Source organism: Triturus cristatus, chromosome 7 (genome assembly GCF_964204655.1).
Source record: "Triturus cristatus chromosome 7, aTriCri1.1, whole genome shotgun sequence".
In the NCBI taxonomy this organism is placed as follows: domain Eukaryota; kingdom Metazoa; phylum Chordata; class Amphibia; order Caudata; family Salamandridae; genus Triturus; species Triturus cristatus.
Genome location: NC_140590.1, coordinates 183,537,671 through 183,565,008, shown reverse-complemented (window position 1 = coordinate 183,565,008; position 27,338 = coordinate 183,537,671).

Below are 27,338 nucleotides of genomic sequence, written 5' to 3'. Positions count from 1 at the left end.
CCGAAGAGGCGGGTGGGGCAGGGACAAAAGAAAAGAGAGACTTGCAATACTGGATCTGCTCTGCGGCGATGCACACTGCTTAACTGGATGTGTCACTCCTGAGACCTTTTGTGTTTGTGCAGATAGGGATATATGGTTTTGTGAAGACATGATACACTGGAAACAACAAGAAAAGGCAATTACCATCAGTACTCTAACAGATCCTATTAAATTTTGTCACTGCATTAAATTTAGTAACATCCACTTACATGTTGCTTCTATGGTACGGCATGCAAGTAGGATAACCAGGTACACAGATAGAAATCTCTGAGACTCACCATGATGAAGTCAAAATACTGATTGGAGCCTCTGACAGTCCCATGATAAAACTTGAAACAAGGGTTGGAATTTCGGGCACTACCAAGGTTACACTTGAAACATCGTTTGGAGTCTCTGGCACTCCCAAGGTTACACTCAAAACATGGGTTAACGTTTCTGGCACTCCCAAGCTATACTGGGAACACAGGTTGGAGTAACAACACTCCCAAGATATACTAGGAACATTGATCTCAGTACAAGGATCACGCATGAATCAAACACTCTGAGAAGAATTCTCTAGGCATTACAGCTCATTAGTGAAACACAGAGCAAAGTCTCTAGTCCTTGTATCGACACAGTTCAATGACCGAGGTTGTAGGAATGATTCAGAGCAAGAACAATCAAGGTGAACTGGAGGAAATTCACTGGAAGGAAACTTGAAGACATGTCTATAGTCTTGAAGGCACCGATACTCTGGCCTGCTTACTACTACTAAAGGGTAGTGCGCACTAACCTGATATCAAGTACTTAGCCTAGTACTTCAACTTGTTCTAAGTTCTAAAAAGGTCACAAAGTCTTGACTCGGTAAGTCGCCGGGACACTGGAGTAGCTGAGCAGGACGCTGAGACGTAGGATGCATTGAGGGTGATGGAGCCACAGGAATCACCAGAGGAGCTTTGACCTGCAGTCAAAAAGTGCGCTGCCCAGGTCTGGTCGATTATTTAGGTGAGTGGGTAGGCAGGAAGCTTGTTCCGCAGGGAGGGTAGGCCAAGCAAGGGGTTTGGGTGTAGTTTATATAATATGGAATGGCGTTTCCGCGTGTGGCCCCGCCCTGACTATTTTTAACCTTCCCTCCAACCCCGCGAATAAAGGATACTTTTGGAGTGGGTGAGGAATTTTATCTTTAAAGTTACACCTCCATACACCCAACCTTCATAAGTGCTCCCTGGATTATGGTTGAGCCCACCCCGACCTTTAGGAGTTGGGATAAACCAGATGATGAAGCATGTCACTACTAGTGAGTGAGGGTTAATTAAAGAAAAGGTTCTCTTTCCCTTCCCACCCACAATAGTAGGTGTGTTGCCACCCGGTGTACTGACCACCCCCATTTCTTCATCTTTTCTAAAGAAGCCATCCTGGTTCCAGAGGGGATACTTTTGTGTTTTTTGAGTATATGTAAGGGAAGACGTATCCCTTCAATCCTCTCCACTGAGGACCTCTCTACCCTCCTAGGGTTCCAACCCAGAATCCCTAACCTTGTGTATAAGGATAAAAATATATATAGCCTGATAAAGTAGTGCACTGTAGCCTGATGGGTACCTGAAAATGTTATCTCAGTATTGACAAACAAAAAGGTGCTCAGAAACCATGTGAGAAGGAAGTGTGCTACTCACATAGGGCCCAGCCGGGCACTATAATGAAAAACAAAAGCAGCAGTTAAGAACACGTATGTTTAACTTTGTTGATACTTGATAATTGGCATAATTAATATTGAGGCACTTACCCTAGTGACAGGGAAGTTGCTTGTTACAGACAGGTATCAGGAAGTACAATGAAGGCAAAAGCGGGCAAGTCCATCAGTTTGTGGATGATATGGGGTAGTGAACCGGTAGGTCACTCCATACTCAGCACACATGTGTTTTTCAGGTATGCAGACATGAAGTTTGTACCTCGATCTGACACCATCTCCTCGGAAATCCACCCTGTTAAAGACACCAAGGAGGGCCCTAGCCACTTCAGGATCAGTAGTGGTCCTAAGGGTTACTGCTTCAGGCTACCTAGTGACATTATCCACCACCCACAGTATAAATCTGTTCCCTGATGCTGTTGGAAGGCCTAGGGGACCAACAACGTCCACCCCTATCCTTTCAATAGGAACCTAACCACTGGAAGTGGAATTAAGGGGGCCTTTGGGTGGCCACCTGCCTTACCACTGGCTTGACATGTAACACAGGAGAAAAATTCCTTCACATTCTGGGACTTGCCTGGCCAGTAGAAGTGAGTAACTAACCTACTCCAAGTTTTGGCCTGGCCAAGATGCCCATCTGTTATGGGGCAAAGCGAGTAAGAACCCTCTCTACATCTGAGGATCTACCACTCTTCTAGTGGCACTAGGTTTGGGGTCTCTGGCCTCAGTGTAAAGGAGCCCTACCTCCCAATAGGTTCTGTGAGAGACACTGATATTTCCTTTTTCCTGATCAGCAACTTGCTGTCTCAGGCTTTCAAGAGTGGGACAGGTCATCTGCCCCTGGCACAGCTCTTCCCTAGAGGGTCCCCATTGATCTAGGAACTCTGCCGTGTATGGTACAAGTTCCTCGGGTCCAGTTCTCTCTGGAGCTGACAGATCTTCTCCCTGAGGAGAGGGAACCTGAGCTTGTGGCTGATTTGACACTGGTTTCCCAGTCTTTCTGCCTTTTCTCTTGGAGGGTTTGACCATTCTTCCAGGCTCCAACTCCTCTTTTTTCTACTGGGTTTTGCATTGGTTTTTTTTCGACCTCAGCCCAAGCAGAGGACTCCAGATCATTGCCTACCAAACATTCTAGATGAAATGCAGAGGATACCACCACCTTCATTAGCCCAGTAACCCCTTCCCATTTTAAGGACACCATCGCCATGGGATGGACCTTAGTCTGGTTGTCAGCATTGAGGACTGGGAATGTCTCACCAATCAGGTATTGTTTTGAGGATACCAGTCTTTCAGTAACCATGGTGACACTTGCACTGTTATCCCTCAGTGCTTCAACTCTGATCCCATTTATATGAGGCCGTTGTCTGTATTTTTCCATGTTAATGGGCCAGACAGCTCGGGAAGCTACATCCACCCCACCCTCTGAGATGAAAGTTGCTTTAGTGTAGTGAGTTCACTGACATGGTCAGGGCTCACCTGGGATGCCATCTAGAGACTGTTAGATATGGGAATTCTGGTTGGCTAAGGCATGCGCCTAAGCCATGCAGAAACCCCCACTCTAGTCAGGACAAGGGAGTTACACACCGAAGATAACCCCTGCTCACCCCTTTGGTAGCTTGGCAGAGCAGTCAGGGTTATCCCAGAGGCAATGTGTAATGCGTTTGCGCCACACACTCACACAGCAGCGACACACTAGGCACACCACAAAAGAAACTCCACACAAAGGTATGTCAAAATAGCCTTTGTGTTACTCATAAAACACATTAGAACCTAATCACATGTATACACTGCGCCACCTGGCACTTAGTATGACTTTACAGGGGACTATATACACAACAGGGCCAATTGGGCCTCTGTCATAACATCATCACAACTGACAGTTAGTGAGGACAACCAATAATTGCTGGTAGGAAGACACTTAGCACACCACCTTAGGCAAACATAATTAGCAGTGCACCATAGGAGAATAAACCTGCACACATTAGAAACACTTCCCCACTCTGACTTTCCCTTCAATAGGCAACATTACCCCAGGGCACAAGACATTTGAATTACCAGTGTGCCCCGTAGTGACCATTTGCCACAGTACCCATCATGAGCACATCATGCCCACCTTAGACATATGCAGATTACCAATACTGCACATAACACTTGCGGAGTGGCCACTGGGTAAACGCATCTGGCATTAGGCATAAAACCGTTATCACTGAACCTCAACACACCAGCAATGAACAAAGCCCGCAATATGCCAAAATGCTGATGTCTCAATGTCTGAGGAAGGCCTACGCCCTACAGCCTCCTCCAGGCGATGGGCACCTCCCTTGTGGGCATCCTCCTCCGGCCTGGACACCGGCCTCAAACTCGGAGCTATGTGGGAGGGGGCCTGGGAGTGAGCAACACCATCCCTGCTTTCTCAACTCCCCTCCTCCACGCTCCAAAAACAAAGGGGGGAGACGCCTAGGGAGGCCTCTCGGGGCACTCCACTCCTCTTAAAGCTGTGGCATACCGGGGTCGTCTCACCTGGGTTCTTGCCACAGACAACTTTCAGTGCCTTTTTTTCTCAGCTCGCGCCTCACTCCAGGAGGGCGGGCCGTGATGGGCCGTAGTCTCCCTTCGTGCTGTTCTCTCTGGTTGGTGGCTTCAGCTGGGTGCTAGGCAACACCTGGCACACCCACCGTGCTTGCGTTATGAGCAAGCGCCCTTGATCCTCATGATCCCTCTGGGCTTCCACCAACCGAGAGGGCAGATCTCCTCTCTCTTGAAACCGAGCAGGCTCAAGCAGCAAGCTGGGCTCTCCGCTTCCTGTATTAGAGCCCTACCCACCATCAGGCAGCTTTCCCCGGACTTCTGGTGACTCGTCCCAGCCCGAGAATGCAAGCAAGGTCTCAGTTGGGCTAGGAATCTTTTCGGTCCCTCCCCTGGTCAATCTCCTTGGCGAACCCTTCCCACGGTATGGGGAAAAAGTAGGGATCTGCCCCCGTGACGACCAGGTGCACAGCGCTTATCAGGCTCTGCTCACAAGGAAGCAGCAGAGCACTTCCAATGCACTATTTGCAGGACAAAGCACCCACGTCGACCCAGACCCAGGGCACAGCAGCCCTCCTGGCAGAGTGCTGGGGAGACACGTAGGCAGGGTGCAGCCAGGCAGGCCAGCACAAGGAGCAGTCCTCCTTTCAGCAACAAAGTCCCATGGCGGTTCCTCCTTGCTCACTGCAGCCAACTCAGTATCTCCTCTTCAGTCCGGAGTAAGCACCAAAGTTCCAAAAGTTTAACATTTCATGGGGTCACAGCCCAATTAATTAAACCACTCACGTCTTTGTTCTCTCCTTGGCGAACCCTTCCCACGATATGGCGAAAAAGTAGGGATCTGCCCCCGTAACGACCAGGTGCACAGCGCTTACCAGGCTCTGCTCAGAAGGAAGCAGCAGAGCACTTCCAATGCACTATTTGCAGGACAAAGCACCCACGTCGACCCAGACCTCTGTGCCCGGTCCAAACCAGTTCTGGGGGCACTTACACATTTCCTTACATGTGCACAACACCCTCCTTTGTCAGTGTAGGTCCTGGCCCCAGACACACCACAGGGGGGCGGAGCCAGCATTGTGTAAGGCAGGCACAGTCCCATTCAGGTCCAGGTACTACTCCGCCCACTATTCCAAATGCAGATTGGTTTACTCAGCCTAGTGCTGACTCACCCAGCCTCCCCGGAGCCACTGCACTTCCCCAGCCCCTGTCATCCAGAGCCAGATAAGCAATACACAACAGGCAGGCACAAAGACACATAGCACACAGAAATGTCCACTTCTAAAAGTTGCATTTCTAAAATAGTGATAATAAATTTTGCAACACATTTCTCTAAAAAATATCTCTTGTGAAAAATCATAATATGTGCCACAGTGCAACCAAAAATAACCTCCTGACACCTCTGGCAAAATTCGGTCCCCTCACTTTAATGTTATTTTAACTCAATATTTACTCAGTCGGGGACATCCCTATCAACTCAATCCCCCGTGTATCTCCTCATTTTCTTTCCCCGGCAGTAATTGATGTGTAGAAAGGGAAGGATGTGATGGGTGGGACACGTAGATAGAGGTTGGAAGAAAGAGAAGAGAGACATGGTGGTTAAAGACGGGATATGCAGATAGCGGGGGAAAGAAAAAGAGGAGATACCCCTGACGAAGGGCCCCAGTAGCCCGAAATGCATTGGGTTTGAATAAACTGCTTTCTGATTAACTTTGCGTCTGTACGTGTTTTCGAAGAGAGGTCCGGATGTGCACATCTTAAACATGAGAATCCTGGGAAAATTGCATTACCTTGCATGTGGATTGAAATAGTTTTAAAATGAAAGATTGGGATGAACAATTGGAGAAAAAAGGAGTACACTGAAAAAAAGTAGCGAGAAAGAAAAAGTGCAGTGGCAGTTTCAGCTGTGCCATTGGTTTTGGGGCAAAAAAAGTCTCCACGATAATGATGATGTTTAGTTTACACGTGCAGTTTGGGCTAGACACGTCACCGGTGAGCACGCAACGGTAAAGATTGATGGATAAAAAGATCAAGAACTAAAAGTATGAGTTGGTGTGCAACCCGCATATCTATGATGTTTATATTATTAGATATAACATACAAGAAATAACTTTTTGGGGATGGAGTTAATAATTGCTTTGTGAGATGCAGGCATCATCACTCTAGACCAAAGCTTATCTTTCACCTTTGTCAATGGGGGAAATGAAGTGCCGGCGTATACACAGCCCCCTGGGACAGGTATTTGTCTTTACGGCCATGCTGTCCGTGTTAATGCTCATAAGGTAATGTTCGCAATTTTAAGTCAGTGCTCTACTAGCATCCTCTCTCCTCATAATATAATGAGTTATTGCATGAGTTATTGCATTGAGTGCCAAGGACAAGATGATCTCGTCCTCTGCACTATTGGGAATAGCAGTGCTGAGGATGAGACCACCCTGTCCTTAGCACTTAAGTGGCTACATGAAAGTAAACATTTGAAACAAAAGGGAATGGTTCGCTTGTGTCAATACACCAGAGTGTCATATAGACAATTTTGGCGACCCTCAAACACAATACCTTCTGGGCAGTATAACTGATTCTCCGCCTCTCTGGTTATGTGGATTGAATCAGCATAGGGCCCGTCACTTGATTGTCCCATTCTTCAAGGGACCTCCTTTCCTCCACCAGGAGGGAGACTGGCTGGATTCCAACAGTCGTGATGAGTGATTAAAAATATCTATTTTCCTGTAAAGTAAGATTTATTGGCCAGGAAAAGGATATGGTTAAAAAGGAATTACTTTGTTAAAGTGGGTGAGGTATTGATCCACAACACCTAGTGAGCAGTCAACATGTTTCACCTAGAGATGCCCAAGTGGGTCAGGTGGCCTTCATCAGGATCAAAGAAGAGAGAGTTCACATTTTTGTGTGATTTCACTTACCACTCTTCATCATGTAGGCGCATATTGTTGGTCCATAATTGAAAAGGAGGCAATTGGAGAGACTCTGATTTATTGACACAAGTGATCCATTCCCTTTTGACGTAAATGTTCCATATGTTTGAAAACTGGATGGGTCTCTGCTTTTTTCTTCTTCCCTTTTTATGAGATACATGAAAGTAAAACCACAAACATAAAGCATCATGAACAACAAATGCATTTGTAGAGCATTTTCTTTGTTTTGAAAGCATTGATCATCATTCAACAGTATTCCATCACCCCACCAGAAGTAATTTCTTGGAGGGGAAGCCAGGACATCGATACCAATCTCTTCATCCCTATGTCCCATGCCTGCCTGTGTGCCTGCATGCTGTGTATCTTTGTTTGTGTACATGGGTGTCTGGCTCTTGCAGTGTCTCTAACAGCCTACCACTGCTAACACTTCATCAGGCCCCCAATCCTCACCGTCTGCTCCCTTGAGTTCTTCCTCTCATGTTCCCCCCTTAATTATTCTGCCCCTCCCCACCCCCTGCAGCCTCCTAGAGAACCAGATGTCCCATGTCAGTTTTGTTCCCTCCTTTCCTGTCTCCTGTCTCCTGTCACATGTAAGATTTTGAGATAGCCTTGGGGCAATCTGAAGTGCAGTTGAATCAGCCACCAACTCACAAGGTATTTATATATGGGTGACTTCATGTTAGGTGTTCGACAGGGCCGGCTTTACAGCAGTACGACTGGTACGGCCGCTGACCTCAGAGGGGTAGATATACATTATTATTAGTAATTCCAGCCTTTACCAGTGCTTTAAAACAAATGAAATGTGAATGAGAGAGAATCGCTATGGAGAGATTTGGGGAACTTTTGCCCAGAGGTAGTCATGGGGGAGGGGGGGGGCACCAAAATTGATTGTCGCATTGGGCGCCACCCATGCTATAGCTGGCCCTGGTGGTTGGTGTGTATATGTGTCTGTTTGCGTACTGTATTTAGAGGCGGCTGGGTGTGTTGGTCTGAGTGCATAGATGTCTGTAGATATGGTGCTCTGTTTGCACGTTTGTATTTGTGTCATTTGTGACTGAGTGTGTGTATGTTGTGTATCTTTGCAAAATTCAAACCTACATGTTTAGTCAGTTCTTGTTTCCAATTGTATTATGGCCATGGGTGTTCAGTGCAAGTTGGGGATGGGGGTAGAATTTATTCCACATTTTTTGCATAATCATTTTCGATTTTAATTACATTGCTTTGTATTGTAATTGCATTTATATACTGCTTACTACCCCTGACGAGGCGCCAAAGCGTTTTTTCCGCGAGTAGCACGCTATTCCGGAACCCATAAAAGATTAGTGGTGAATTAGTATAGTGAAAAATAAAAGTAATTTGAGTAGTGGACATGTTAGTCAGTTATTTGCTTTCAGAAGGATAGTGGAGGATAGAAGAGGGAAAAGGTTTGCATTTATATAACGCTTGCTACCCCTGATGAGGTGTTGAAGAGTTTTTTTCTGCGAGTAGCTCGCTACTCCTACACCGATAAAGAATTAGTGGTGAAATAGTATAGTGAAATATTAAAGTAATTTGAGTGGTGGATATGTTAGTCAGTTATTTGCACTAAGGGGGGTAGCGGAGGGATAGAAGGGGAAGAAAGGTTTGCATTGCTTTTAGAGTTATTTTATTTGGATAGACTAAAAATATGGCTTGGATCAGACTCTTCCAGAAATGTAATTGGCTGGATCCATCTGTAATGCCAGAAACACTAAATTGGAGATCAGAAGTAAGAAACTGTCGACACGTGACTGACAACAAGACAGGTAGTTATACAATACTTTGTTATTGGGTCTGTCGCGATCGCCCACACTTGGAAGAGCTCGAGTGATGCCCAGACTGGGCCCAGACCTGGCTGCGTGCCAATGCAGATCAGCTGCAGCCTGCACCCCTCAAGGGCCCCCTCCACCACGGGGCAGCTGCAGCCTGTACCCCACAAGGGCCCCCTCCACCACGGGGCAGCTGCAGCCTGTACCCCACAAGGGCCCCCTCCACAAGGGGCAGCTGCAGCCTGCACCCCTCAAGGGCCCCCTCCACAAGGGGCCAGCTGCAGGGCCGACTTGCCCTCTGCCACTTTCTCCAAGGTCCTTCCTTGTCCGGACTCCGGAGGGTGCCAAAGTGCATGGCCTTAAACAGCCGATATCATCGATCTGTGGCCCTGTGTGATCATAAACCGCGGCTGCTGCTCCATGACATCAGCAGGAGAAGTCCATGGTGATAACAGGGTCAGGGATGGAAAGTGTGCACTGGGCTTAGGGCGGCGAGAAAGGCTGATGTTCTGCTACTTCCACTCTCTGGTTCAGCAGCGAGCATCCTTCTAGACTCACATTCAGTATCTCACACGCCCACCTTGAAAGCAGTACCTGCCATAGAAAACCTGTGACTTCATCTGCCTAAGCAAACCACCCCCGTCCTCAAATGTAGGGACAGAGGAGACAACTACTACAGCCCTCATGGGGAGGACATTCCGGTCCAAGTCCAATGAAGATGACGTTTTTTATCTGCTTAAATAGTGTGTGGTTGTTTTGTAACGTGAAGATGTGTTTTTTTTTTACCTGTTTCAATGTGCTGTGCACCTTCACATGTGTTTGTTTCGGGTTACAGTTTAAAGTAGGGCATAATATTTATACACAATGTACAAAATGGTACACAAAATATAAGTGTCAGGATTTGGAAAATGACATGTGGAACGAAGCATTAATGTTTAATATATAGGAGTTGAGTTCCAGTTTTAAATTGCACAGGTTAGAGGAGGCAAACACTTCAGAATTCATGAGTAGAATGATAGTGTACTGCTGGGAGGCAACTGCCACCTCACACCTCATCCTCAGAAGAATTCCATGATGCTGGAAGAGGGGATAATCAATTCATGTGTAGCCTGTAGCAGAACATCACATTTCTATGTAGAGACCAGCACTCCAACCCATGCCTGTAGATGCAAATCATATCAAGTCAAAGTTTGTAGTTTTATATAGTGCTGCTTATCACCCATGGGAGTATCCAAGCGCTGTCCATGGGCATGGGCAGATTAAGTGATTTTCCCATCTCACCCTTAGAATCATAAGATACTGCTAGGAGGCGACAGACACTCCAGCGCTATACCAGTCAGTGTATATTACACTGACTGGAGGAGCTATCCATTGCAGATCTCACCCTTAGAATCATAAGATACTGCTAGGAGGCGACAGACACTGCAGCACTATACAAGTCAGTGTATATTATACTGACTGGAGGAGATATCCATTGCAGATCTCACCCTTAGAATCATAAGATACTGCTAAGAGGCGACAGACACTCCAGCGCTATACCAGTCAGTGTATATTATACTGACTGGAGGAGCTATCCATTGCAGATTTCACCCTTAGAATCATAAGATACTGCTAGGAGGCGACAGACACTCCAGAGCTATACCAGTCAGTGTATATTATACTGACTGGAGGAGATATCCACTGCAGATCTCACCCTTAGAATCATAAGATACTGCTAGGAGGCGACAGACACTCCAGAGCTATACCAGTCAGTGTATATTATACTGACTGGAGGAGATATCCACTGCAGATCTCACCCTTAGAATCATAAGATACTGCTAGGAGGCGACAGACACTCCAGAGCTATACCAGTCAGTGTATATTATACTGACTGGAGGAGATATCCACTGCAGATCTCACCCTTAGAATCATAAGATACTGCTAGGAGGCGACAGACACTCCAGAGCTATACCAGTCAGTGTATATTATACTGACTGGAGGAGCTATCCACTGCAGATCTCACCCTTAGAATCATAAGATACTGCTAAGAGGCGACAGACACTCCAGAGCTATACCAGTCAGTGTATATTATACTGACTGGAGGAGATACTCACTGCAGATCTCACCCTTAGAATCATAAGATACTGCTAGGAGGCGACAGACACTCCAGCGCTATACCAGTCAGTGTATATTATACTGACTGGAGGAGATACCCACTGCAGATCTCACCCTTAGAATCATAAGACACTGCTAGGAGGCGACAGACACTCCAGAGCTATACCAGTCAGTGTATATTATACTGACTGGAGGAGCTATCCATTGCAGATCTCACCCTTAGAATCATAAGATACTGCTAAGAGGCGACAGACACTCCAGCGCTATACCAGTCAGTGTATATTAAACTGACTGGAGGAGCTATCCATTGCAGATCTCACCCTTAGAATCATAAGATACTGCTAGGAGGCGAAAGACACTCCAGAGCTATACCAGTCAGTGTATATTATACTGACTGGAGGAGCTATCCATTGCAGATCTCACCCTTAGAATCATAAGATACCGCTAAGAGGCGACAGACCTTCCAGCGCTATACCAGTCAGTGTATATTATACTGACTGGAGGAGCTATCCATTGCAGATCTCACCCTTAGAATCATAAGATACCGCTAGGAGGCGACAGACACTCCAGAGCTATACCAGTCAGTGTATATTATACTGACTGGAGGAGCTATCCATTGCAGATCTCACCCTTAGAATCATAAGATACTGCTAGGAGGCGACAGACATTCCAGAGCTATACCAGTCAGTGTATATTATACTGACTGGAGGAGATATCCATTGCAGATCTCACCCTTAGAATCATAAGATACTGCTAGGAGGCGACAGACACTCCAGAGCTATGTTATGTTATGTTATTAAAATATTTCTAAAGCGCACTATCACCGATTGGTTGCTTGGCGCTAAGATCAGCAGTAACATGAACATAGAGGGGAGAGTGTTTATGAGAATGCTTGTCTGAAGAGCCAGGTCTTCAAGGCTTTCCGGAAGGATAGGAGGTCTTGACAATTCCGGGTCTCCACAGGGAGAGAATTCCACAAGCAGGAAGCGAGGGTGGCAAACCTCCGACCTCCTGCGCGCTTTAGTTTGAAGGAAGGCGCCTGCAGGAGGCTCTGGTGGAGTGAGCGTAGGTTGCGGGAAGGGGTGTATTTAGAAATCAGGTTGTTGATGAATGATGGACTTTTGCAGTATAGGGACTTGAAAATTATGCAGCCAGTCTTGAAGGCGCAGCGCTGGGCTACTGGAAGCCAGTGTAGTTTCCTTAAGAGGGGGGTGGCTGCCTGACGCCTTGGTTGGTTCAGGATTAGCCTTGCGGCATGGTTCTGTACCATCTGGAGTCGCTTAACCAGGTAGTTGGGAAGACCTAGGTAGATGGCATTTGCGTAGTCCAGATGGGATAGTACCGTAGAGATCACAACCTGGGTGATAGCCTCGGGTGTGAGCAGGCGACGTACCTTCCGGATTTTTTTCAGTTGGAAGAAGCACTTGGAGACCACCTGACCTACTTGTGATTTAAGACTATACCAGTCAGTGTATATTATACTGACTGGAGGAGATATCCATTGCAGATCTCGCCCTTAGAATCATAAGATACTGCTAGGAGGCGACAGACACTCCAGAGCTATACCAGTCAGTGTATATTATACTGACTGGAGGAGATATCCACTGCAGATCTCGCCCTTAGAATCATAAGATACTGCTAGGAGGCGACAGTCACTCCAGCGCTATACCAGTCAGTGTATATTATACTGACTGGAGGAGATATCCACTGCAGATCTCACCCTTAGAATCATAAGATACTGCTAGGAGGCGACAGACACTCCAGAGCTATGCCAGTCAGTGTATATTATACTGACTGGAGGAGATGTCCACTGCAGATCTCACCCGTAGAATCATAAGATACTGCTAGGAGGCGACAGACACTCCAGAGCTATACCAGTCAGTGTATATTATACTGACTGGAGGAGATATCCACTGCAGATCTCGCCCTTAGAATCATAAGATACTGCTAGGAGGCGACAGTCACTCCAGCGCTATACCAGTCAGTGTATATTATACTGACTGGAGGAGATATCCACTGCAGATCTCACCCTTAGAATCATAAGATACTGCTAGGAGGCGACAGACACTCCAGAGCTATGCCAGTCAGTGTATATTATACTGACTGGAGGAGATGTCCACTGCAGATCTCACCCGTAGAATCATAAGATACTGCTAGGAGGCGACAGACACTCCAGAGCTATACCAGTCAGTGTATATTATACTCACTGGAGGAGATATCCACTGCAGATCTCACCCTTAGAATCATAAGATACTGCTAGGAGGCGACAGACACTCCAGCGCTATACAGTCAGTGTATATTATACTGACTGGAGGAGATATCCACTGCAGATCTCACCCTTAGAATCATAAGATACTGCTAGGAGGCGACAGACACTCCAGAGCTATACCAGTCAGCGTATATTATACTGACTGGAGGAGATATCCACTGCAGATCTCACCCTTAGAATCATAAGATACTGCTAGGAGGCGACAGACACTCCAGCGCTATACCAGTCAGTGTATATTATACTGACTGGAGGAGCTATCCATTGCAGATCTCACCCTTAGAATCATAAGATACTGCTAGGAGGCGACAGACACTCCAGAGCTATACCAGTCAGTGTATATTATACTGACTGGAGGAGATACCCACTGCAGATGTCACCCTTAGAATCATAATATACTGCTAGGAGGCGACAGACACTCCAGCGCTATACCAGTCAGTGTATATTATACTGACTGGAGGAGATATCCATTGCAGATTTCACCCTTAGAATCATAAGATACTGCTAGGAGGCGACAGACACTCCAGCGCTATACCAGTCAGTGTATATTATACTGACTGGAGGAGATATCCATTGCAGATCTCACCCTTAGAATCATAAGATACTGCTAGGAGGCGACAGACACTCCAGAGCTATACCAGTCAGTGTATATTATACTGACTGGAGGAGATATCCACTGCAGATCTAACCCTTAGAATCATAAGATACTGCTAGGAGGCGACAGATACTCCAGAGCTATACCAGTCAGTGTATATTACACTGACTGGAGGAGATATCCACTGCAGATCTAACCCTTAGAATCATAAGATACTGCTAGGAGGCGACAGATACTCCAGAGCTATACCAGTCAGTGTATATTACACTGACTGGAGGAGCTATCCACTGCAGATCTCACCCTTAGAATCATAAGATACTGCTAGGAGGCGACAGCCACTCCAGAGCTATACCAGTCAGTGTATATTACACTGACTGGAGGAGATATCCATTGCAGATCTCACCCTTAGAATCATAAGATACTGCTAGGAGGCGACAGCCACTCCAGAGCTATACCAGTCAGTGTATATTATACTGACTGGAGGAGATATCCATTGCAGATCTCACCCTTAGAATCATAAGATACTGCTAGGAGGCGACAGACACTTCAGAGCTATACCAGTCAGTGTATATTATACTGACTGGAGGAGATATCCACTGCAGATCTCACCCTTAGAATCATAAGATACTGCTAGGAGGCGACAGCCACTCCAGAGCTATACCAGTCAGTGTATATTATACTGACTGGAGGAGATATGCACTGCAGATCTCACCCTTAGAATCATAAGATACTGCTAGGAGGCGACAGACTCTCCAGGGCTATACCAGTGAGTGTATATTATACTGACAGGAGGAGATATCCACTGCAGATCTCACCCTTAGAATCATACGATACTGCTAGGAGGCGACTGACACTCCAGAGCTATACCAGGCAGTGTATATTATACTGACTGGAGGAGATATCCACTGCAGATCTCACCCTTAGAATCATAAGATACTGCTAGGAGGCGACAGACACTCCAGCGCTATACCAGTCAGTGTATATTATACTGACTGGAGGAGATACCCACTGCAGATCTCACCCTTAGAATCATAAGTTACTGCTAGGAGGCGACAGACACTCCAGAGCTATACCAGTCAGTGTATATTATACTGACTGGAGGAGCTATCCATTGCAGATCTCACCCTTAGAATCATAAGATACTGCTAGGAGGCGACAGACACTCCAGAGCTATACCAGGCAGTGTATATTATACTGACTGGAGGAGATATCCACTGCAGATCTCACCCTTAGAATCATAAGATACCGCTAGGAGGCGACAGACACTCCAGAGCTATACCAGGCAGTGTATATTATACTGACTGGAGGAGATATCCACTGCAGATCTCACCCTTAGAATCATAAGATACTGCTAGGAGGCGACAGACACTCCAGCGCTATACCAGTCAGTGTATATTACACTGACTGGAGGAGATATCCATTGCAGATCTCACCCTTAGAATCATAAGATACTGCTAGGAGGCGACAGACACTCCAGGGCTATACCAGTCAGTGTATATTATACTGACTGGAGGAGATATCCACTGCAGATCTCACCCTTAGAATCATAAGATACTGCTAGGAGGCGACAGCCACTCCAGAGCTATGCCAGTCAGTGTATATTATACTGACTGGAGGAGATATCCACTGCAGATCTCACCCTTAGAATCATAAGATACTGCTAGGAGGCGACAGCCACTCCAGAGCTATGCCAGTCAGTGTATATTATACTGACTGGAGGAGATATCCACTGCAGATCTCACCCTTAGAATCATAAGATACTGCTAGGAGGCGACAGCCACTCCAGATTGCATCTGATCTGCCCAATTGAAACAACCATCGTCCTGGTCTGCAGGAAATGGATGTTGTTTTGTAAGAGAAAATACTATTCATTGCAATGGCCTGTGGGGGGGGGCAGTTTATTTACTGCTAGCAGGAGAGGAAGCCCACTCCAACATTTGTTGGCAAGATCTTAGGTATATTTTGCTGGGAGGAGAGAGTTCCTAAAATGTGTGCCTGTAGGAGGAGCTGTACGACAGAGCTGGAGAAGCCTTTTACTCTAGCTTCCAGCTCTAGAAGGATAGACCTTCACCCTGTTAGGAGGGGCTACTACGCCTGCCCTCATTGGTACTATAGATGCTTCATGATGCTGGCAAACACCCTGGGCCTTGCCTGTACGATGACGCAGTTTGTTTCGTGGTGACAATCATTACACTGGCAGAGGCTGGAAGGTACCGCATTATTAGGTCTTACCAGAAAGCGCCATGCCATTGGTCCTGGACTTTACTTTTACAAATCATTATCAGCAATGGCTAATTTAGTCCAATTGCTTCCGCTGATCCAAAGCAAAACTGCAAGTCCCACTGATTGATTTAATGAAAGGCTAAGCCTAGAAAAGAACTGGGATCTTTTGGTGACCTTGCACACCCGGGTGCACAATAACATTGTAGTTTTTTATTCTGGAGAATACAAATGTGTTTATAAGAGGTGCCATGGGCACTTACAAAGAGAACTGCGCTTCAGGCAACAAATCAACCCTCTAAAGTGGAGGAGACAACTACGGCAGTCTTGTCCTGTAGCAAGGAAAGACATCACCCAACCTAGAATGTGTATCCAACTCATGCAGAAGTATGGGGCATGTCTGGGCAGACACTAACCATCCCAACCGGATAAGAGAGGCAACCACAACAATCAAAACCTATTTTAGAAAGAGACACGGCACAGGGGCAGGTGCAGGGAAGGGTGGGTAATCAAAAGGGACATTCTCTGGACTAATGTAATTTAATCCAGGCACAAACCGGAGCTTTTTTCTAATGATTTTCCCCATAGTCCTGGTTTGTTTCAGACCCATCATCCCCGCTGGTTGCTCATCCTCACGTGACTTGGCGTTTCTCCCTCTTCCCTTTAAACTGTTTAAATTGCTGCAAAATGGGCTCAAGTCACGAGGGTCATCTTTATCCAAAAGTGGCATTTGAGCACTTTGCATGCTGGTACTTGTAGGTTCATGCATTAATGAAAGTCAAAACATTGAGTCCCATCATGGATTGTTCTGCTGACCTCAAAGTAAGCCCCAGGTAAAGATGCCTCTCTTGAGTTGAGCAGAAGTGGTAGCTATGAATTTACCGCATGTGGTAGTTGTTGCTTTCCAAACATCTTAGACCAACAGCATTCCCTTGTAGCTCAATGCTGAGAGAAGGTGTGATCCCTCCATGCAGCCATGCTGCCCTCAGTATCCTTGTTTGATACCCAAAAATTGCCTCAGATTACCAGCTGACTCAAGATGATCAGGAACATGAGGTACGAGCCCTAGCTTTCTGGGATTTGCAACCCTCAATTAGGCACTTGGGATCATTATATCCTAATATATTGTCACTTATCATAATGTTAATCTAACCCCTAAACGTATGCCATTAAATAACTTTTTAGGTTCAGAGGTTATTTTAAACTCACCAAAATCCCCTGCCTTCACTCACAGTTATCACAGAACTCTGCTTACAAACGCGTTGAGTCCACTCACACACCTTCTGTGTGTGAGTGAGGGTCCGATGATGAAGCAAACCACAAGTGGTACCTCTGGGAGAGGACCCTAATAAATATATATATACGCCCAGGTATATATCCATAAAAACTCTTCTTTAATCTCACACAAGTCCGAGACAAATGTATGGTGAGCACCGATTTAACTGGGTGCCGTTACTTACTGGTCTCGGATAGACCATAAACATGCACTTTATGATTCAAGATATTTCCTCCTTTAGTTTGTTGAAGCATTTTGTTTGGAAAGATGAGGATATATCACTTCTGTAAAGACTTCTCACTCCTTAAATTTTGGTCTAGACCGTCTCCCACCAGTTAGATGCCATCGCTGGGCGTCTGCTCTCGCAACAGATATGGACACAGGGTGAAGCGGACAGGGCAGGCAGCCCATCTTCTCAGCGCAAGTGGTATACAGTGATCATGCTCTTGGTGACATTCCTTTGTACATCTGTCCCTTCAGCAATAGCACATGAGGACCTGATGGAACTGGTGTTATGCGGCCAAGGTGAAAGCAAAGGTCCCTCTAGATCCATGGAATGGGGTGTGATTCTAACAGGCCAATCAATGCCTGGCTACAGGGCCAGTCTCTGGAAAGAATGATAATTGGGAAGGGTAGGGGGTAAAGAGGGTTGTGTCATGGCCTAGTCACACATGATGGAATGAATTCCACTCCATTGGGAAGTAATACAAACATTAAGTAAAGCATCAGTCAAGAGATTTGTGACACTGATCATCTGCACGGAAAAAGATACAGGGCATTATTTACGAGAAACTAACACAGCCCGGTGCTGCAAGTCATTTTGCCGCGCTGCGTTAGTTTCGAAGCACAGGGATGCAACACATTTACAACAATATGTCGCACCTCTGTGCTTTTCCCTGCGCTAGCGCACAAACTGCTGCCGTGCGCCGGCGCTGGCACCCTTGCACCATGGTGCGGGTTGGGGAAACCTTCCTGCACAAAAACAATCAATTGAGGTGATTTTGTCTTCCAATGTGTGCTGTAGAATGCAGCACGCACTGAAAGAGGAAAAACAAGCATTGGCATAGCCAATAGGTCTCGCCTTTGGGACCTTATAAGTATTTTGTTATGCAGTACAATATCCTTCGTGCAACAACATCAACTGTTGCATGGCTAAACACTTATAAGGTCCCAAAGGTGAGACCTATTGGCTATGCCAATGCTTGTTATTCTTCTCATGTTGTTAATCCTAGAGAAAGTACAAGGTCCAGTTTTGTGATTTTATATCGATTGTACGTCTTTTTATGTAATGGTTTTAATTAAGTGTCTACAAATAAAAAATATACAAGTCTGGGTCACATGTGATGTTGTGTTATCAGACAGAAGAGCTGGGGGAATCTCTGTGATGAATAAATGAAACATGTACTTGATAAAAGCGCACAGTACCAGTGGCTGTGCTGACACCAGAGATACAAGTTATATCAGAGTCACATCAGGCTTGAAAAAAATGAGTTGAGATTTTTATGGACGATTTTTAGATCAAAACTTGGAGATGCCATCCAGGTTAGGAGCTCCCAAGAACTGCCCCAGGATACATTTAAAGCGCATGAAATTTCAAAATGGGATTTGAATCAGATCGCAGAAACCGCCCTGGGAAATTCCAGGGAAATTGATGGAGATATTAATGATCACTCCCCCCTTCACTCATCAAAATGCGGTGAGCGATTCCTGACATCCTACCTTCTCAACAACAGCACACACGGACGTGCAGGTGAACTTGTCTGTGTCGACAGCACCGGCCATCGCTCTGAAGCCTCCAGACTTTAATGCTGCTGCTGCACAGTGACTTCTCACCAGGAACATTCTTAGGAGCCGTGTCCATGGAGTAGGGCACTGCTTGCGTTTCGTATCCCTAGTGCTTAATTTGTAAAAGAATGAGTGCCTGGGCTCAAAGTTTTGATCAGAAGCCCAGGGCTAGCGCGACAGACCGTCAGACCGTCAGGTGCGAATACCAAGGAGGTGTAGTATCCATTCCACAGCACGCCTCTCGCCCACCACCAGGCACTCTCTCTGCCCATTTATTTCACTCTTTCAGGTTTGATTACATCCTTGATTTCTTTCGTCGTTATTGTTTTTCAATCATTCTCTTCCTCCTCCTTTTTCTGGGTCACCGTCGAATGAATTAAAATAATTACTGGTACCAAAAAACGAGTGCTGGTGAGTTCCACTTGCAAACACCGGTTCAAATTAAGCACTGCGAGTCCCACAGCAAGTCGTATTTGTGAATAGCGGGGCCGGCAACGGCCACGCCAAAAGTATGGCAGTCGTGCCGGCCCACTCCTTACCTGGAGGCAAGCCTGTCGCGCACCTTGGTGACGCGACAGGCGCGCCTCCCCAACGATTGGTCCCGGGCCTGGGGCGTGACCCGGAAGTGATTAGAATCACTTCCGGGTCACGCGATGGGCTAACGCCAGGCCAGTTAGAACCGGTCTGGCATGGAAACCCATGCTAAAAGGCTGGGGAGCGCAGGAGTCTGTCTCTTCGCTCCTCGATCCCCAGCCTGCCACACCAGCCTCGCTAGGAGGCTGGAATTTGACTTTGTTTTCTTTTCCAGTTGCTGGAGCCCAGTTCGGAGATCGATCGGCGCATCATCTTGTAACTGGCATCGAAGAGTCGGGCGGCCTCGCATTGAGGCTTCACAACACCCTGTGTGCTTTATTTTGCAGGTTTTCCTCAAGGAGTTACGGCGGAGCGGCATCGGCGAGCGTCTGACTACGCGGACTGCCGGGGTTTAACAAACATCATCTGCTGAATTTTCCGACGAGGTGCAAAGCGGTGACCCACGTGAACAAGGTATCGGCAGCGGTGGCGCATTGGACAGGTAGTGCTCACCACGTATTTAATTTAAAGAATATTTTGCCAGCGCTTCCACGGGGGGTAGCGCTCACTGCGTTTTACCCGCAAAAGGCAATTTCTAGCGCGTATCGGCAGCGGTGGCGCTTTGGGCAGGTAGCGCTCACCGTGTACTTAATTTAAAGAATATTTTGCCTGCGCTTCAGCGGGGGGTAGCGCTCACCACGTTTTACCCGCTAAAGGCAGTTTGTAGCACGTTTAAAGGAACGGGTGTGTGCCTTATCAGTTTCAGTGGCTGCACTGTGTCAGCGCATGCTGAGCGCTAGGGAGAGTCTCTGTTGCCCAATGGTTAGATTCTGAGCCTCTTGCTCTCAAGGTTTAAGTGTGCAATCCCCAATGTTTCTGTTCTGACCTCTTCTGGCAATTATACGTTTAGGTTGTGTTAGGACGCACTAGGGGAAGCTCTGTTGAGTTGTTTCTTTGCCACCAGTTGCATTAGGTTGACTGAGGAGTGCCAGCAACATACGTTGGGGTCCAATTGATTGTCTTTGTTTTCCACAATTGAAATCTAGGTAGCAAGAACTCAAAGACAACGTGTCTGCTCTGCCTCATTCAGAGTTATCACTTGATTATCTTTACTCTGTTACAGTTTACAAGAAGTGGTGACTACAGACCTATGTGATTTCAGGAGGCTCACAAGGTTTTGGTGCGGACGGTTTACAGCTCACAGGATTGTTTTGGGGACACAGACAGGCTCGCATTCCAGCGCTTCCGGGAGCCGCACAGGTTCGAGTTTACTCACCTGACCCACTGGATTAGCTGGTGGTGTGCTCTGGTTGCATGGATGCTTACGGTCGGTCATGTTCCTCCAGCGTGGTAAGGTAAGGGCCTGGACTGTGGTCCAAGTCATTGCGGTACATTGGATTGACTGAGTAAGGCTATCACATGGTTTGCGTTTTGCTTGTTGTAAGAGGCCATTTGTATGTACTTGGGGTAATAGCCTACACATTACCAGTAACTCCTGCAGTTGGTTTTTGAGAATAATGGCTGGGAAAGCGAAGAGGGGTGATCAACGCTCTTGTATGGAGAAGCTGATGGAGGCAATGATGAAGAAGGTGGATGAGTTAGGGCATGGTCTCGCTGATCTCAGGGAGAGGGTAGATGGGAAGGAGGGGACAGAAGAGAGGGCTAGGCATAGCATGGTGCCCCCCAGGGCGGCATTTCCTCCCCTCCCCAAAAGGGTTAGGGCAAAGAAGAGGGGGCAGAATGAACCAGTTACGCCCGTGCCCCTTTTTCCTTTAGGGGAAGCCCCACCTGTGGGACCTGTACCTCTGGCGGATGTCCCACCTGCCCCAGTACCAGTCCCACCTGTTACACCAGTTGCTCCTGTGCCACCTCCCCAGCCCAGGGAGGAACCCGCACCCACTGGGGTGGTACCTGTAGGGGGTGTCCCGCCGGTTATACCAGAGTTCCCTGTGCCTGTCCACCAGCCCAGGAAGGAGCCCGGCCCTTCAGGGGTCCCCCCTTTAGGGGGAAGCCCACAGCCCCCGATAGTCCCTTCGGCGGGGGTAATGCGATCCCACAAGATATAGTGTCCCATTTGGCAGCAATCCTTCCATGGTTGGGGAAGGCAGGGATCCTGTCATTAACAGTGGGGGCTAAAGACATCGGTAATGATGCACTCGCAGAAGCAAAGCGAATTGTTGCTCAGTTTCATGGTGCACCAGTTGAGAAAACGGTTGAGGGCCCAGGTGCACCTTTCCCTGTCATTCCAGCGGGTGGTGTCAACACAATTGAAACCAGCAAGGGATTACCGGGGAGCAGCCTGACAAAATAAAAACCAACGGAGTCAGCTGCAGCCACCCCAGTAGGTAAGCAACAGACATTTCCAATGTTGGATGTAGGGGAGTCCCGCACAGAGCGGGAGCACTTGGCGAGGCATGTCACACAAGAGGTAAAGGGCAGGATTTGGGCTGGGGAGTACGTTAATATGTTGTCCTTGCTTATTTGTGAAAAGGATAGGGAGGATGCCAGGAAGAACAAAGACTGGATGCTCCCTAGGGAATGTGCAAATGAACTTCAGAAGTACAGGGTGGAGGAAAACTTGATTCATTGGATCAGAGGTTTTTCCACATTTATGGCAGTTACGGCTGAGCGTTTCCCTAAGATACAGGCAGAGATGGCGTGTTACCAGAACAGGATTGTTCGGGCACATGATACATTTGGGGGGGGGGGGGGGTGTTGGATGGAGAATGACAAAAGTTTCAGGAGAACTAAGGCATCTGACCCATCCCTATCTTTGGATCGCATTGACACGATCGCATGGTTAGCTCAATTTGGCGGGGGAGCCCAAAACAGTGCCAAGAATCAGTCCCCTCAGTCTTTTCAGTCCTTTCAGTCCTTTCGGTCACAGGCAAACACAGGTTCCGCCCATAATACAAATGACGGTGGAGGAAGGAAGGGGACATGTTGGGACTTCAATAGACGTACATGCACTAGACCTCAAGGCATGTGCAGGTTCAAACATGCGTGTTCCATCTGTGCCAACCCATCTCACCCCGAGTCAAAATGTCTCAAGAAATCCAGGGATAAGGGTAAGAAGAAGCAGGAGTGAGGCGAATGCACCTCACAAGGCACGGTCACCCATTGATGTAACGGCTCTGAGACCCTGGCTCAACAAATATCCTTGCCATTCCACTGCTAAAATCCTACTAGATGGTTTCAGGTACGGTTTTAGGATACCAGCACCTGATTACGTGGGAACACCAGAGTGCAAGAATCAACTCTCGGTGCGGGCCAACCCCAGTGTAGCAGCAACAAAAATTGACAAAGAATTGCGCCTAGGCAGAGTAGCTGGCCCGTTTGATTCCATCCCTGTGGAGAACTTTGTCTGCTCCCCTTTGGGGGTGGTCCCGAAGAAAGAAAATGGTGAATTCAGACTCATTCATAATCTGTCAGCGCCCAAGGGAAATTCATTAAATGAAGCAATTAATGATGAGATTTGCAATGTGAAATATGCTTCCTTTGATCAAGCAATAGAGATGCTCAGGGGTTTTGGCCCAGGAGTCCTGCTGGCTGAATCAGACATAGAGTCCGCTTTTCGCTTGTTGCCAGTCCACCCATCTGATTTTCACCTGCTTGGCTTTCAGTTTCAGGGGAAATTATACATGGACATGTGTATGCCAATGGGCTGCTCGGTGTCCTGCGCATATTTTGAAAAATTCAGTTCATTTTTGGAATGGGTGTTTAGACAGGTGACAGGGCATCAATTTGTCATGCACTACCTTGATGACTTTCTTATCTTGGGGTCACCGGGCTCCCCGGAGTGTGTGCTGGCGCTGCAGGAATTTTCCACCACGGGGCAGCTGCAGCCTGTACCCCTCAAGGGCCCCCTCCACCACGGGGCAGCTGCAGCCTGTACCCCTCAAGGGCCCCCTCCACCACGGGGCAGCTGCAGCCTGCACCCGTCAAGGGCCCCCTCCACCACGGGGCAGCTGCAGCCTGTACCCCTCAAGGGCCCCCTCCACCACGGGGCAGCTGCAGCCTGTACCCCGCAAGGGCCCCCTCCACCACAGGGCAGCTGCAGCCTGTACCCCTCAAGGGCCCCCTCCACCACGGGGCAGCTGCAGCCTGTACACCGCAAGGGCCCCCTCCACCACGGGGCAGCTGCAGCCTGTACCTCTCAAGGGCCCCCTCCACCAGGGGGCAGCTGCAGCCTGTACCCCTCAAGGGCCCCCTCCACCACGGGGCAGCTGCAGCCTGCACCCCTCAAGGGCCCCCTCCACCACAGGGCAGCTGCAGCCTGCACCCCTCAAGGGCCCCCTCCACCACGGGGCAGCTGCATCCTGCACCCCACAAGGGCCCCCTCCACCACGGGCCAGCCTGTACCCCTCAAGGGCCCCCTCCACAAGGGGGCAGCTGCAGGGCCGGCCGACTTGCCCTCTACCACTTTCTCCAAGGTCCTTCCTTGTCCGGACTCCGGAGGGTGCCAAAGTGCATGGCCTTAAACAGCCGATATCATCGATCTGTGGCCCTGTGTGATCATAAACCGTGGCTGCTGCTCCATGACATCAGCAGGAGAAGTCCATGGTGATAACGGGGTGAGGGATGGAAAGTGTGCACGGGGCATAGGGCGGCGAGAAAGGCTGATGTTCTGCTACTTCCACTCTCTGGTTCAGCAGCGAGCATCCTTCTAGACTCACATTCAGTATCTCACACGCCCACCTTGAAAGCAGTAACTGCCATAGAAAACCTGCGACTTCATCTGCCTAAGCAAACCATCCCCGTCCTCAAATGTAGGGACAGATGAGACAACTACTACAGCCCTCATGGGGAGGACATTCCTGTACAAGTCCAATGAAGATGACGTTTTTTATCTACTTAAATAGTGTGTGGTTGTTTTGTAACGTGAAGATGTGTTTTTTTTTTACCTGTTTCAATGTGCTGTGCACCTTCACATGTGTTTGTTTCGGGTTACAGTTTAAAGTAGGGCATAACATTTATACACAAAGTACAAAATGGTACACAAAATATAAGTGTCAGGATTTGGAAAATGACATGTTAATGTTTAATATATAGGAGTTGAGTTCCAGTTTTAAATTGCACAGGTTAGAGGAGGCAAACACTTCAGAATTCATGGGTAGAATGATAGTATGCTGCTGGGAGGCAACTGCCACGTCACACCTCACCTTTAGAAGGATTCCATGATGCTGGAAGAGGGGATAATCAATTCATGTGTAGCCTGTAGCAGAACATCACATTTCTATGTAGAGACCAGCACTCCAACCCATGCCTGTAGATGCAAATCATATCAAGTCAAAGTTTGTAGTTTTTTATAGTGCTGCTTATCACCCATGAGAGTATCCAAGCGCTGTCCATGGGCATGGGCGGATTAAGTGATTTTCCCAGAATCACAAGATGTTGCAATGACGCTGAGATTCACCCAGATCCCCAGCTCCCGAGTCAGCAGCTCTGGCTGCTGCACCACATCTTCTCCATCATACTGCTTCAGTGAGAGCATCATCCCAGGCCTTGCATGTAGGAGAACAGATCATTTCTATGAGGAGACGAGCACTCCAATCCATGCCTGACGATGCACACCATACCGCTTGAGTGACCACGTCATCCCAGGCCTTGCATGTAGGAGAACAGATCATTTCTATGAGGAGACGAGCACTCTAATCCATGCCTGGTGATGCACATCATACCGCTTGAGTGACCACGTCATCCCAGGCCTTGCATGAAGGAGGACATTACATTCGGTGTGAGATCATCATTTCAGACCTGGTTTGAATGACGGTGACTTACTGCTAGGAGGCCAAAACAACTCCAGAGCTATACCAGTCAGTGCACATTACACTGACTGGAGGAGATATCCACTGCAGATCTCACCCTTAGAATCATAAGATACTACTAGGAGGCGACAGCCACTCCAGAGCTATACCAGTCAGTGTATATTACACTGACTGGAGGAGATATCCACTGCAGATCTCACCCTTAGAATCATAAGATACTGCTAGGAGGCGACAGCCACTCCAGAGCTATACCAGTCAGTGTATATTACACTGACTGGAGGAGATATCCACTGCAGATCTCACCCTTAGAATCATAAGATACTGCTAGGAGGCAACAGACACTCCAGAGCTATTGCAGATCTCACCCTTAGAATCAGAAGATACTGCTAGGAGGCGACAGACACTCCAGAGCTATACCAGTCAGTGTATATTATACTGACTGGAGGAGATATCCACTGCAGATCTCACCCTTAGAATCATAAGATACTGCTAGGAGGCGGCAGACACTCCAGCGCTATACCAGTCAGTTTATATTACACTGACTGGAGGAGATATCCACTGCAGATCTCACCCTTAGAATCATAAGATACTACTAGGAGGCGACAGCCACTCCAGAGCTATACCAGTCAGTGTATATTACACTGACTGGAGGAGATATCCACTGCAGATCTCACCCTTAGAATCATAAGATACTGCTAGGAGGCGACAGCCACTCCAGAGCTATACCAGTCAGTGTATATTACACTGACTGGAGGAGATATCCACTGCAGATCTCACCCTTAGAATCATAAGATACTGCTAGGAGGCAACAGACACTCCAGAGCTATTGCAGATCTCACCCTTAGAATCAGAAGATACTGCTAGGAGGCGACAGACACTCCAGAGCTATACCAGTCAGTGTATATTATACTGACTGGAGGAGATATCCACTGCAGATCTCACCCTTAGAATCATAAGATACTGCTAGGAGGCGGCAGACACTCCAGCGCTATACCAGTCAGTGTATATTACACTGACTGGAGGAGATATCCATTGCAGATCTCACCCTTAGAATCATAAGATACTGCTAGGAGGCGACAGACACTCCAGGGCTATACCAGTCAGTGTATATTATACTGACTGGAGGAGATATCCACTGCAGATCTCACCCTTAGAATCATAAGATACTGCTAGGAGGCGACAGCCACTCCAGATCTATGCCAGTCAGTGTATATTATACTGACTGGAGGAGATATCCACTGCAGATCTCACCCTTAGAATCATAAGATACTGCTAGGAGGCGACAGCCACTCCAGAGCTATGCCAGTCAGTGTGTATTATACTGACTGGAGGAGATATCCACTGCAGATCTCACCCTTAAAATCATAAGATACTGCTAGGAGGCGACAGCCACTCCAGATTGCATCTGATCTGCCCAATTGAAACAACCATCGTCCTGGTCTGTAGGAAATGGATGTTGTTTTGTAAGAGAAAATACTATTCATTGCAATGGCCTGTGGGGGGGCAGTTTATATACTGCTAGCAGGAGAGGAAGCCCACTCCAACATTTGTTGGCAAGATCTTAGGTATATTTTGCTGGGAGGAGAGAGTTCCTAAAATGTGTGCCTGTAGGAGGAGCTGTACGACAGAGCTGGAGAAGCCTTTTACTCTAGCTTCCAGCTCTAGAAGGATAGACCTCCACCCTGTTAGGAGGGGCTACTACGCCTGCCCACATTGGTACTATAGATGCTTCATGATGCTGGCAAACACCCTGGGCCTTGCCTGTACGATGACGCAGTTTGTTTCGTGGTGACAATCATTACACTGGCAGAGGCTG